The following is an 11912-nucleotide window of genomic DNA, read 5'->3' on the forward strand; positions in this document are numbered from 1 at the left end:
TAATACATATTATAATTCTCAAGATCAGTAATAAATGCGATCAGATGATTTTTCTCCTAATAAGTTAATTCTGAGCCGTCAGTGTAGTAGGTTCTGTCTACCATCTTCCGCACATTCTTTGAAGAATGAAAATAAGCTATCAACGGAAATAAGCTGTCAACTATTTTGAAATAAACAATATAAATTACTTAATAACTATGTTTGAGAAACTCACATAGCGGTAGAATTGGAAGCGTATCAACAAGGACCCAGAGGGACATTGCGACGATCATCATGAAAGAAGTTGCTGATGAGAAGGGGATGTTCCACCATGGCCCTATATCGCGAGTTGACCTACGTACTCACATAGGCATGCAACGTCAGGACCTCACGCCGTTCAAGAAGCCAGGGTCCATCCTCTATGATATGAAAGGACGGAACTTCTAGTGATTTACGATGCCGATGATGATGATATGTGTCAGTTGAACTTGTATAGATTCTGTAGCGATGACACTTTGTGATGTCCACGGCCCTACCGAACTCACGTAATGCTACTTTGTTAGTTTGGGTACGATGACCTGCATACCTCTAGTTAATTAGTTTGCGTATGATGAAACTGGTTGATTATTTATATGTTTACTATATGATGCATCTAGTTGCTAACCCTTTCTTTTTCGTGTTGCTCAAGTACATTTTGTTGCATATATGATTGTACATTCTCTTGATGAAGATGCATGTCTAATAGGTACCTAGATTCTTGATGGCGAAGAAGCAATGCTATGTCGTGTACAGAGTGAAGGTTCTGGGAGTGTACGATTAGTGGCCTGAGTGTCAGGCGCAAGTGGAGGGGGTCTCGGGCGCCAGCCATAAAGGCTTCAAAAGCAGACAAGAAGCAGAAGCTAGTTACTTGAGGTTCACGCTAGCGCGAGAGATGACTCATAACCGCCGCCCCATGTACTGCATAGTTTCGCTCTCACTCATAGTGATAGCTCTTCTCGCGTATATCATTGTTTAGCTAGATGACGATGTAGTTAGAAGAATTCGAGACTTGTATCGCTATTTTCGAGATGATCACGAGAGACCACTTTGTGTTGGATGATGATTATGATGATGACATGATTTGATGAGATTATTTGTATATGCTATGATTACATTTGTATGTGTATGATGATGATATTTGTATGTGCTAAAGATCATTGTATAAATCACGTTCAAATATAAAACAAATATGCAGAAAAAAAAATCAAAAACTAATAAAATTAGCAGCAGTGAGGGAAGTAATGTTAGCAGCAGCGCGCCCTTACCAGTAGCGCGATTTAGTACAAAGCGCTTCAGCTATTAGCAGTAGCGCATTGTTGCAATGAACGCTACTGATACGCATGCGTAGCAGTAGTGCTGGCCAACACGCACTATTGCTAGAGGTTAGCTGTAGCGCCTTATCAGTAGTGCAGGCGCCCGAGCTACTGATATACCTAATACCCGAGAGCCTGAGCCGGCATATCATCTTGAAATTTACTTGAACCCTGGCAGGCTGAGGATACCATAGTCCTTCTAACCATACAACCACAGATTTATTCGCCTAAGGCATCGGTCTTAATAGCACATGGATCCAGACACGAGTCCTTCGCCTCGCTTCGATGCAACGTCTCACGGGTTTGGGCTCATGCGTCACGTGCGTGCGCCCGACTTGGCGTGCTGCAGGGCCAGCGTTGACACGTAGGGCCATGAGGGACTTAGCTGCCTGGCTGTATCTGGGTACGGTCAAGTCGGCGCGATGCAGGTCCGAGCACCACGCGACGATTCTACCCGGGATTTGCCCACCCGGTCCTCGCCGTCGTGAGACCTAGCCGACTCACACCTATGTGCCACTTTCCCGGATTGTTTACAGCTGCAGCCATCGGTGCAAAAACCAACCGCAGCCAAAAAGCGAGGCAAGTAATACAATCCAAAAGTCAGGCCAACTAGTTGTTTACGATTTGACAAAAAGCAATGGATTTTAGGAACAAATGTTCATGATTTTTATGAAAGATATCCATGAATTTAAATAATGTTTATTATTTTAAATATAATTTTTTTTGGAAAATATTCGTTCATAATTAGAAGATGGTCCGAAATTTAAACCCAGAAAACACGTTAAAAAAGGAAAACTGGTGAAAACTATATGAAACCCAAGAGTAAAGTCCGATTTAAACCTTAAATTTGTAGAGCTCGTCTGAATCAATCTCTAAAATTGATGCCCTGTACTCATCAATCCCGGCCAATCCCAACCTCGTACGAGTAAAATCGTATTTGATATACTGGGATGAGAACAGTTCCCACCGGGATCGATCAATACGGCTACATGTCTTATCAATCATAATTTTTCCCTACTTCCCCTCCCGAACTGACCCCCTTTCCTTTGACAGAGGCACCCTGTCGGCAGCCGCTCCTCCCCATGCGCTGGCCTCCATCCGCACCGGTCGCCTCTTCACTGCTGGTTCCGACATGGTTGATCCCGTCTAGCGTGGGCAGTGGTGAACACGAGCGAGTAAACAAAGCCGGCGCGTCTCCTTCGTTCGCAGCTGCTATACTCGGTGGTGTTGATGAGCACCGCTGACGCCAAGAGCGAGGAGGTCCTCATGCTGGAACCTATTACTCTCAACTTCAGTCGGGAGAACGAAATCGATTTGCCCCGGACGTTTGCCCCTGCCCGCGGCTACCACGGACAACAACGACGCCGCACGCACGGTCGTGATTTTCACCGGGAGACAAAGCAAAGCCAGCTTTCTCCTTGGTGAAGTGTGTGTGTACGCGTGTGTTTTCTGTGTAGTGTGTGTTCTTGTGTGAGACAAGAGAAGATAAAGAGAGAGAGAGAGAGTTGTGCGAGGCAGAAGAGGCGGCGCTGCAAGGAGGCGGCACCAACATTTGGTATCAGAGCCTCGTCGATCCGGCGACGGCAGCGCGGCCGACTCCTTGTGAGGTGGAGGATGGCGGCGCGAGGTGAAGGCTGTCAGTGGCGCGATGCCGCTGGTGGCCGGTTGCGGTGCGATGCCGCAAGATGAAGGTGGTGTGGTGGTCGGTGTCGCGAGGACGTCATCCACGACAAGACGGTCCATGGTGACCGGCGCTGCGACGGCGTCGGCTGCGGCGACATGGCGAACTCCATGCGAGATGGAGGCCGGTGGCGCGACAAGGAGGAGTTTGCCGGTGTGATGCCGCGCGAGCAGGCGATGCCGCTAGATGAAGACGGCGTGCTGACCGGCGCTGAGATGGCATCGTCCAAGTCAAGAGGAGGATAGCCACATGCGGCAAGTTGGCGTGGTGGCGGGCGCTGCGACGGCGTCGACCACGTCAAGATGGTTTGTGGTGATTGGCGCTTCGATGGCGTCATCCACGGCAAGATGGTGCGGGTGTTCCACATCAACGATTGGCGAGTTAGGATGACAAGATTAGGGAGGTGATTGTTAGAAATAATCTTGTCATGATGTATCATGTTTTGTTTTGTCGTTCGGCATGTAGCTTGGGGAGCAGCTTGTCAGGGCAAAGCTTTAGTTGTGCGCACGAAGGAGGCGAGATGCCGCGGGGCCGTGCGATGCGGCCAGAGCGATGAGATGCCGACGGTGCCGTGTGATACGGCGATGCCATGAGAAGTGGCATGGCGTGGCAGTGTTGGAGCATGACAAGCTATAGGTCGAGCCGGTTGAGCCGGATAGTCCGATAGTCATAGGTGCATGTAGTTTGCTTGGGCTAATTAGTGGCCGGGTCGCTAGAATGATTCTAGGAGAGGAAGACCAGGTTAGCCGTTGGTATCAAGGTTAGTGCATGAGTTAGTTAGTGCATGCGCAAGTGTTGGCCGAGTTAAGTGTGATGGCCGGTGTGAGTGCATGTGTGCATGGAGGTAGTGGGCATGAGTAGTGCCTAGAGAGTTGGAGTTAGTCGCCAGATGTGGCTGCCGAGTGGTGCGTGATGGTTAGCTCCCTGTGTATATATAAGTTCAGCCAATGAATGAGAAAAGCGAGGCCGTGAGGGCTGAGCAGTGAAAACATGTAGCAGATTTTTACCGGGAGACAAGGCAAAACCATCTTTCTCCTTGGTGAAGTGGGTGTGTGTGTGTACGCGTGTGTTTTCTGCATAGTGTGTGTTCTTGTGTGAGACAAGAGAAGATAGAGAGAGAGAGTTGTGCGAGGCAGTTCAAGATAGAAGAAGAGGCGGCGCTGCGAGGAGGCGGCGCCAACACAGTGCACGGGGGGCGAATAAAACCAACACACACGTACATCACAAATTCACAATCTGATGGAACGCACTGGGCACTAGCACACATGATATGCCAAAGCCAGCTCGCCAAGATGCACGCGTTTGCCTGCTCAACATGCCTCATTGTGCCGCTCCTGGAAGCCGGTACGGGAACAACCTAGAGCGGCCGCCCGCGCGTGGCGTGATGGCGTCCATACGAGAGGGACCGCGCCCTGCTGCTACACACAGTGTTGAGCACCACGAGCTGCCCCGTCGGCCTCTACTGGCCCCTCCCCAGCCGCGGTGGCAGCACCACGGCCACGAACACACCGATGGCCTCGCCCTGACTCGCCTAACCGCGTGTGTCCTGCAGCCTGACGTGTCCACTTACCGCCCCGTCCGCCATGACGCGCTCCGCGCCCGAGCTGTGCATCTGCCCCAGTCCCCAGATGATTCTTTCGTCCATGGCTGGCAGAGTGGGTGAGTAGCATGCAGAGAAAGAGAGATAGGAAATAGGATTGGGAGTGGAGATGAGAGAGAGCGGAAGGAACAAGGGAGAGGGATCAATATGACAGGTGGACCCACATTGTCAGTGAGAGGAGGTTGAGGTTTAATTGCGTCGAGATCTACGAAGTCAAGGTTTAAAATAGACTTCACTCGAAACCCAATAACAACCCGATGCATAAACGAAACCAGAAAAGAAAAGGCAAAATGAAGAACCGAAAACGAGAAGACAGGAAAAAGATGGGAAACTGTAAACCGAAAGAAAACCAACCCAAAAAATGGCTCAGAGCATCGTACAAAAATTAGCTTGGAATCGTTAATTGGGGGCTGGCTCATTAGTTGGAGGGGGTGCGTGTTTTATGGGAGCTAGAAGTTCACCTCGACCACAGACCTTAAGCAAATACGCAGCACCTTCAGCGGAGCAAACACGCAGCATTACTGGACGCGAACAGAGCGCCTGACTACTACAGCAACAGCGCCTGGACATTTCTGTTCATGTACTACAACATTTCACAATAAAAAAAGGTACTAAATCTAAAGTTGAACATTTGTCTAACCAATTCTCCTGGAATATTTTGGCAAATGAACAAACTAAAATAATTAAATTTCATTTCCTTTTGACATGAGAAGCAATTTGTCATACAAAATTGATCAAAAAAAATTACTTTCACGATAATTGTGAGATCAACACAAGTTCGGCAATCTTATAATGAATCGGCAGTTCGTCCTGCCTATTTCATCGACTATAAGCACTATAGCGCCTAGTAAAATTACAATCAAAGTCCAGCATTAGGGAATAAATAAATAGTAGAGAAAAGACTTAGAACGAAGTGACTAATGTTCTATGGAATCGAGAAAAGTCATATATATTTTCTTGCGGGAAGAAAACTCATATAGATAAAATAAAGAAGGTAACATATATGGTCAACCAAAACGAAGACATGAAAGAGAACAACTCCTGCGTGCATCAACATTTGAGCATCATCACACGGAAAAAATAATAATGTTATAGCTAATGTTATAGCATCATGTCGTCCTTGGATGGCCGACGACTGTCTAAGTTGAGGACCAGGTTGGTCCTGCCCCGCAACCACGGCGGTCCACGCGTGACAGCACCGTGTCTATGTGTGACGGCTCCCGTGGCCGCCGGAAGTAGTTCCACGCCATGATCATCATCAAGCACATGACCATGGTCGGCAGGATCAGCTGCGGGTAGCACACCAGCTTGAGGAACACCACGTGCACCAGAATCGTCGTCACTGGATTCTTCCACTTGCAGATGCCGTCCAACCATCTAGCGACGGAGAAAAGCGAGGAGACCCGGTTGAAGTTGGCCTTGCTCCGGCGTAGACTGAACATGTGCGAGTCCTCGTCGAGCATGTACTCCACCACCTCCCTAGGCAGCGGCGTATCGGCCCTGCCGAGCCGCGTGGCCACAATCTCCATCGCTTGGACCCGGAGGAAGTCATGATGCAGCTTGGAGACAGGGTCCGTGTAGAGCATCTTGGGCAGCAGCGGCAGCCTGGCCCTGTATTGCGCCACCATGTTTACCCACGCCGTGCAGGTGAACCGGATGGCGAGGTGGAGCTCCCCCGTCTTCTTCAGTCCCGTCGCGCTCAGTGCCATAAGCGGGTACAAGTGCGTGTACACGTGGTCGCTCTCTAATGTTGCGAGCCGGACGCGCACCTTGCCGATCTGTTGGTCCTTCGTTGATCCATTGCCATGGCCGAAGAGGTGGTTGTTGTTGAAGATGACGACGTGATGACGTTGATGAGGTCGAACACCTCCCAGATCTACGGCTCGTTCCACTGCGGCGCCGCTGTGCCGAACATCGTGCGTGTGCGCACCCACCTGGCCAAACACATCATGGAGACATTACTTCCTTGAAGAGGCGTTGTAAGCGCCTCATCAATTTTTCGCTCAAATGTTAGTCTGATTAGCTCCTTCATCGGGTCGACTGGAACATCAATCAAAAACAGCAAGTACAACCAGTAAACTAAATGCTTGATGCTTTCATTATTTAGAAAACACAAAAAATATCTGCGGTGAGATGGAAAGTCTAAGACTATATCTCACATAATCCAAGGATGGAAACAATCCGACAGAGCAAATAGGTGGAGTAGTATTTAGTACCTTGCTCTATGCTTGTCTCTAGAAATTTATTTTAGCAGACCGGGAGGGCTAAACATGTGTTTAAACTCTGTATAATTCCATTTATGTAGTATTGATCACTTTTATTGCTGTACACAAATTGTTCCGTCATCACCCCTGAGCTAAAATTCAATGAACATGTTCCCAACACTCAATACAATATTAGAGGTATTCATGACTTGAGAGGAATACTAAATTGATTGTATAAATTTCCTTATGTCTCATGTTCAGTTTTTTGTTGAATTGCTGTACTAAGTTTCTAAATGAAAGTTCCGTTCTAGAAATAGTTTGATAGATGAGAAGCACATCATGCATCTGCTAATGATTATCAGACATCGATTTATCAGGTTTATTTCATTTTTTGTTATAGAAAAGCAATCAAGTTTTACCTTGTAATCACATAATCACATTATGTGTACCTCTAGCTTCAGTATGCTGTCAGTGAAGTTCCGTTTTCTTCAAAAAGAAATATTTTCAGTTCCAAAGCTTTGACCTTGGATTGGATTTCGGAGCTTTTTTCTGATGTTTCTTCTTGCCCAGTTTCTCATGAGGTATGCTTTCTCGTGAATCCATGGCAGCCATCATGGGGTGGATGCGATTTGTACAGATGGGAGGAAGCCTAGGCGGCGCATGTTGTGACTTTTGGAGGAGCAGCGCATCCAGTGGGGCAAATCGGGGCCGGTCAGATCTCAGATGCAGGGCGGGCAGGCCGCTGGAGAGTTGTGCACCGCAGGTTCATCCGGTTAAGCAAAACGGAGTGCCGGAGGCGTCCCAAGCTGCATCCTTTGCAAGTACAGTCGCAGGATACATGCTGGCGGCGGCTCCAGTTGCGGGTCGTCAGGGTGCCATCGTTGCCGACGCTGCATCCATAAATCTGGTGGTCTCCGTAGCAAATTTAGTGATTGGCGTGGCCATTCTCATGCTGCTGGTGGCGGATGTTGTCCTGCGTGTGCTGAATTACGTGTTGTGGTGGAGATGACAGCGACAGATGCTGGAAGTAGTGTTAAGTGCTATGTAAATTAAGCTCGCAAGTACGTTTCTAGGTGGTCAAAGTGTGGTTGTCAGTACTAACTTTGGTGACGCTGTACCCATGTAGTGCCAATGATGGAGACAGTTTTGGAGGTGGAAATATATGTACTGCTGATGGTGTACTAGTGTCATCCAAATATTATGAATGAAATGGTTTCATGTTTACCTGCAGTAAAACCTATAGCTAGTAGCTTTCCGCTTTTAGTTTAAGCATTGTTGATTGGATTATAGGCGACAAAGTGCAGTAAGGGACATGCATCGCGTGTTTTTTCGAAGCTGGTGTGCATGTCTGAAACGTGTCGGCACTTGAGGCGGATTAAGCACGTCATGACTGTGCATCCCGTCCGTCCCCTGGCCTCTTACTAGTCCCGAGCCCTGCTTTGTGTGGTGCACCTACCTCTGCGAAGGGTTATCCATTTGCAGGCGGCAGAGGGGGAGCTGCAGTTCAAACCAAGGTGACCGGATCTGGAGCCTGTCAGCCAGGTGCTGTCGCCGGCGGCAGTGAAAGGTTCGAAGCTTCTCCGGTGCAGGGCTACGCGCGTCGTCGCGGGTGTATTCGCTGGGACGTTTTCATATTTGGTAGATCAAACTATGGGGGTGGGATATAGTTTGTGCTGTAGATCTTTTTTACTAGGGAGATCAGGTGACGATCCACTGTGCGATTGATTTGCAATCTTGCAGATGGACGAAGAGGAGGAGAACCAGGGGTTGTCTGATGGAGTGGAGCGTGAGGAGGAGATGCAAGAGAGTTCGTCGTAGGGGGAGGGGGCAGGTGTTTTGCCAGAAGATCAGCCGGTTATTACCTCTCGTCTCTCAGTTAAGCGTGTTGAATACAAGAGATGGCTTGTATTTGAGATTGGATTAGGTGGAATTCTAAAGTTGCCGATGATTGCAAGGTTGGATCTGAAAAAGGAGTGCTTGGGTCATGAGGAAGGTAAATGCTCGGTGTCGTGTAATTGAAATAGATAGTGAGAAGAAGATTGCTTTCACAGCCGAAGATTTCCACAAGGTTTTCGGCATCCCGTGTGGGAACCGAGATGTGTGTGCCAGGGATGCAAAAATTGCTGCAACGGCAAGCCATTTCATCAAGCGTACAATTGGCATGTATGGTTCAGTTGCTCAGAATTTGAAAGCGGCTGAAAGCTTTATAAACAGAGAGCTTTCTAAGGATTCTAGTAAGATGGAGAAGGATTGCTTTCAGATCCCTTTCATAATTTTTGTGATGGGCTATCTGGTAGCACCGTGCACGACCCGATGACAATTGATTTCTGGGTGCTCTAGCTAACCCGGAATTTATAGCGCAATACAATTGGTGTGAATATGCTATCAAGAAGCTGATGGCAGCGGTATCGAAGGTGCAGAGTGATTATCAAAGCAAAGAAGCAACGTTCATCTATTCGCCTGCCATTTTTTTTTCCAGGTATGCAGAGTGTTTATAGTTATTATACATTGTCATCTCGTCATCCGATGTTTTTTTTGGAGGCAAGGTTGGTTAGTGATTTTTTTGTTGTGTCTTGCACTCTATGGTTGGACAGATATTCTTGCTGGATGACATTGAGCTTGGGTTGTTCAACATGCCACACACTGTATTGCCCCGAGTGCAGCGGTTTGACCAGAAAACACTCAGTCAGATGATCATAATGGCGTACGTCATGAAGCAGGGAAAGTTGAGTTATCTCCCTGCAGGGGTATGTTTTTTCTGTTCATGGGGCAAGATTGACTACTAGGGAAAAGTCTAGCAGTAGCGCGGGTTGGAAGCATAGTAGTGGCGAGGGGTGGCGCGCCTGATACTGCGCTACAGCTAATGTTCAGCAGTAGCTTAGGTCGGGGCGCGCTACTACTATCCTGCATAGCAATAGCGTGTTTTCCAGCACCACGCTACTACTACACCTTCCTAGCAGTAGCGTCTTTTTCCACCAAGCGATACTACTACACCTCCCTAGTAGTAGCGCCTTGTGGGCTACCAACGGTACTGGTAAAGTTTACTATTTTTTTTCAACTGCATATTGCCGTTGTATTTGTATTGATTTATAGTAGTCTCATGATATGATTTTATGATCATGGTGAGTTATTATTTCAATGGGTGAAAGAGACATGGAATAGATTCAAGTGGATGCAACATGGTGCATATTCAAAGTACTACTGGTCCAAACTTGACCACTTTAGTTTGGATTAGTATGATCAAATTTGGATTAGTAGTACTTTCGATCTGCACCATATGTGTTGCCTCCCCTTGAATCTAATCCATGTTTATTTCACCCACTGATTTATACTCCCTCCGTTCCAAAATAAATGACTCAACTTTGTACTAACTTTAGTACAAAGTTGAGCCATCTATTTTGGAACGGAGGGAGTATATAATAACTGATCATTCTCATAATGATATAACAACTAAGCATCATCATCATTAATAATAACTCGTCATCGTTATCATAATAACAAGTCATAGTCATCTAACAACTTCTACTCGTTATCATAATAACAAGTCATACTCATCATCATCATAGTCATTTAACCAACCCTACTTCATTGTTCTTAGGACCTACTACCCTCTCCAAGGTAAAATAGCATAAAACAAGATAGGCCCTGACGCTCAATTATGGAGAATGGAGATTATCCTATCTTCAATTCTTGCGCTTTGCACCATTTTGCTTCCAAGTAGCTCTCTATGATTGTCCATACATTTTTTCCATTCTTTGATTGTCATGTCTTCATTGGTTTTAGAAACCCGGTATGAACAATGGTGAAGCCTAGGCAGACTTGGATGTAAGCTAATAACATCAAAGGCGACCTTTTGAAAACATCATATCAGGCACGCAATCCTTCGGGATTTTCGGTTGAAAAACATAATAATAACGTCGTAGTTAGCAATGTAGTTTAGCTTTAGAAGAATATATGCAAAAAATGCAGGGATGTCGTAATAATAAAAAAAATCTTACCATGCCATCTCCATGGATGTTACCGTAGTTCAACACGTGCACTAGTGGCACGTATTGACCATAATGTGCAGGAGTTTCATAATTGATATTGTAATTCTCAACATCAATAATAACTGAGATAAGATGATCTTTCTTCTCATAAGTTAATTCGGCGCCATCAGTGTAGTAGGTTCTGTCTACGATCTTTCGTACATTTTTTGAAGAATGAAAATAAGCTGTCAATTATTTTGAAATAAACAATATAAATTACTTAATAAATATGTTTGAGAAACTCACATAGATGTAGAAGTGGAAGCGTATCAACAAGGACCCAAATGTCCATATTCTTTTCGTTGATGTCATCTTTAGGATCACCAAGATCGAAGGTGACATGCATACCCTCCTGAAAATCATACGCCTTGCACAGTTCTTCCTAATTCGAGCAACCAAAATGAGATACACTCTCCGAATTTATAGCTTTACAGCAAAATCATAACCATGATGGGTCCTGAGAGAAACTGTCTTTGTCTCCATATTTTCATGATCTTCAAAATTCAGATGCTCCAAGACATAGCGTCTTGCATGCATGGGATAAGCTAGTCGAATTGTAAAAGACGGAAATTACACATTGAAGAAGCATAAGCCATGCTGAATTACGAAAAAAGACTTGTCGTTGCGTACTGTTTCAACAGCGAAGGTCTCGTCGAGCTTAATACTGAAGCGCCAGCCGTCTACCAGGTGAGTCCTGTCACATAGACCCCCATCATCGCCGCACCAGTCACACTCCGGGATCCTAACATCGTCGTCAGACATTTCCTATGTTCATAATTCAAGGATTAAACTTCTAAAATTAAATATATGTACCACAAAAACTAAATTAGATCATTATTATTTATCATGGGTTGACTATCAGTCTGTCGAGTCTTTTCTTGAAAAGTCTCAGCTCACGTGGTGTATATATTCGATCGTCGGTGATGGTAGCTCCTCCCTTAGTCCCCGAGTGCATTACACCAAAATGTCTAGCACACGGGAACGAAGGAGAAACGACCACCACAACAACAGTCGGGATTCTTCATCCTCTCATATATGGTGGAGACTCTCCCTCACTGATTCCTCTCT

At 46.3% G+C, this 11912-nt stretch overlaps 1 pseudogene; it reads right to left on the bottom strand.

Annotated features, from left to right (window-relative positions):
- Positions 1–5751: 5751 nt before the first annotated feature.
- Positions 5752–11606, bottom strand: LOC147988068 (multiple C2 domain and transmembrane region protein 6 pseudogene; annotated as a pseudogene).
- Between the last annotated feature and the right edge of the window lie 306 nt (positions 11607–11912).

This window comes from Triticum urartu, chromosome 2A, assembly GCF_056163025.1.
Source record: "Triticum urartu cultivar PI428250 chromosome 2A, HENAU_Tu73, whole genome shotgun sequence".
Classification (NCBI taxonomy): domain Eukaryota; kingdom Viridiplantae; phylum Streptophyta; class Magnoliopsida; order Poales; family Poaceae; genus Triticum; species Triticum urartu.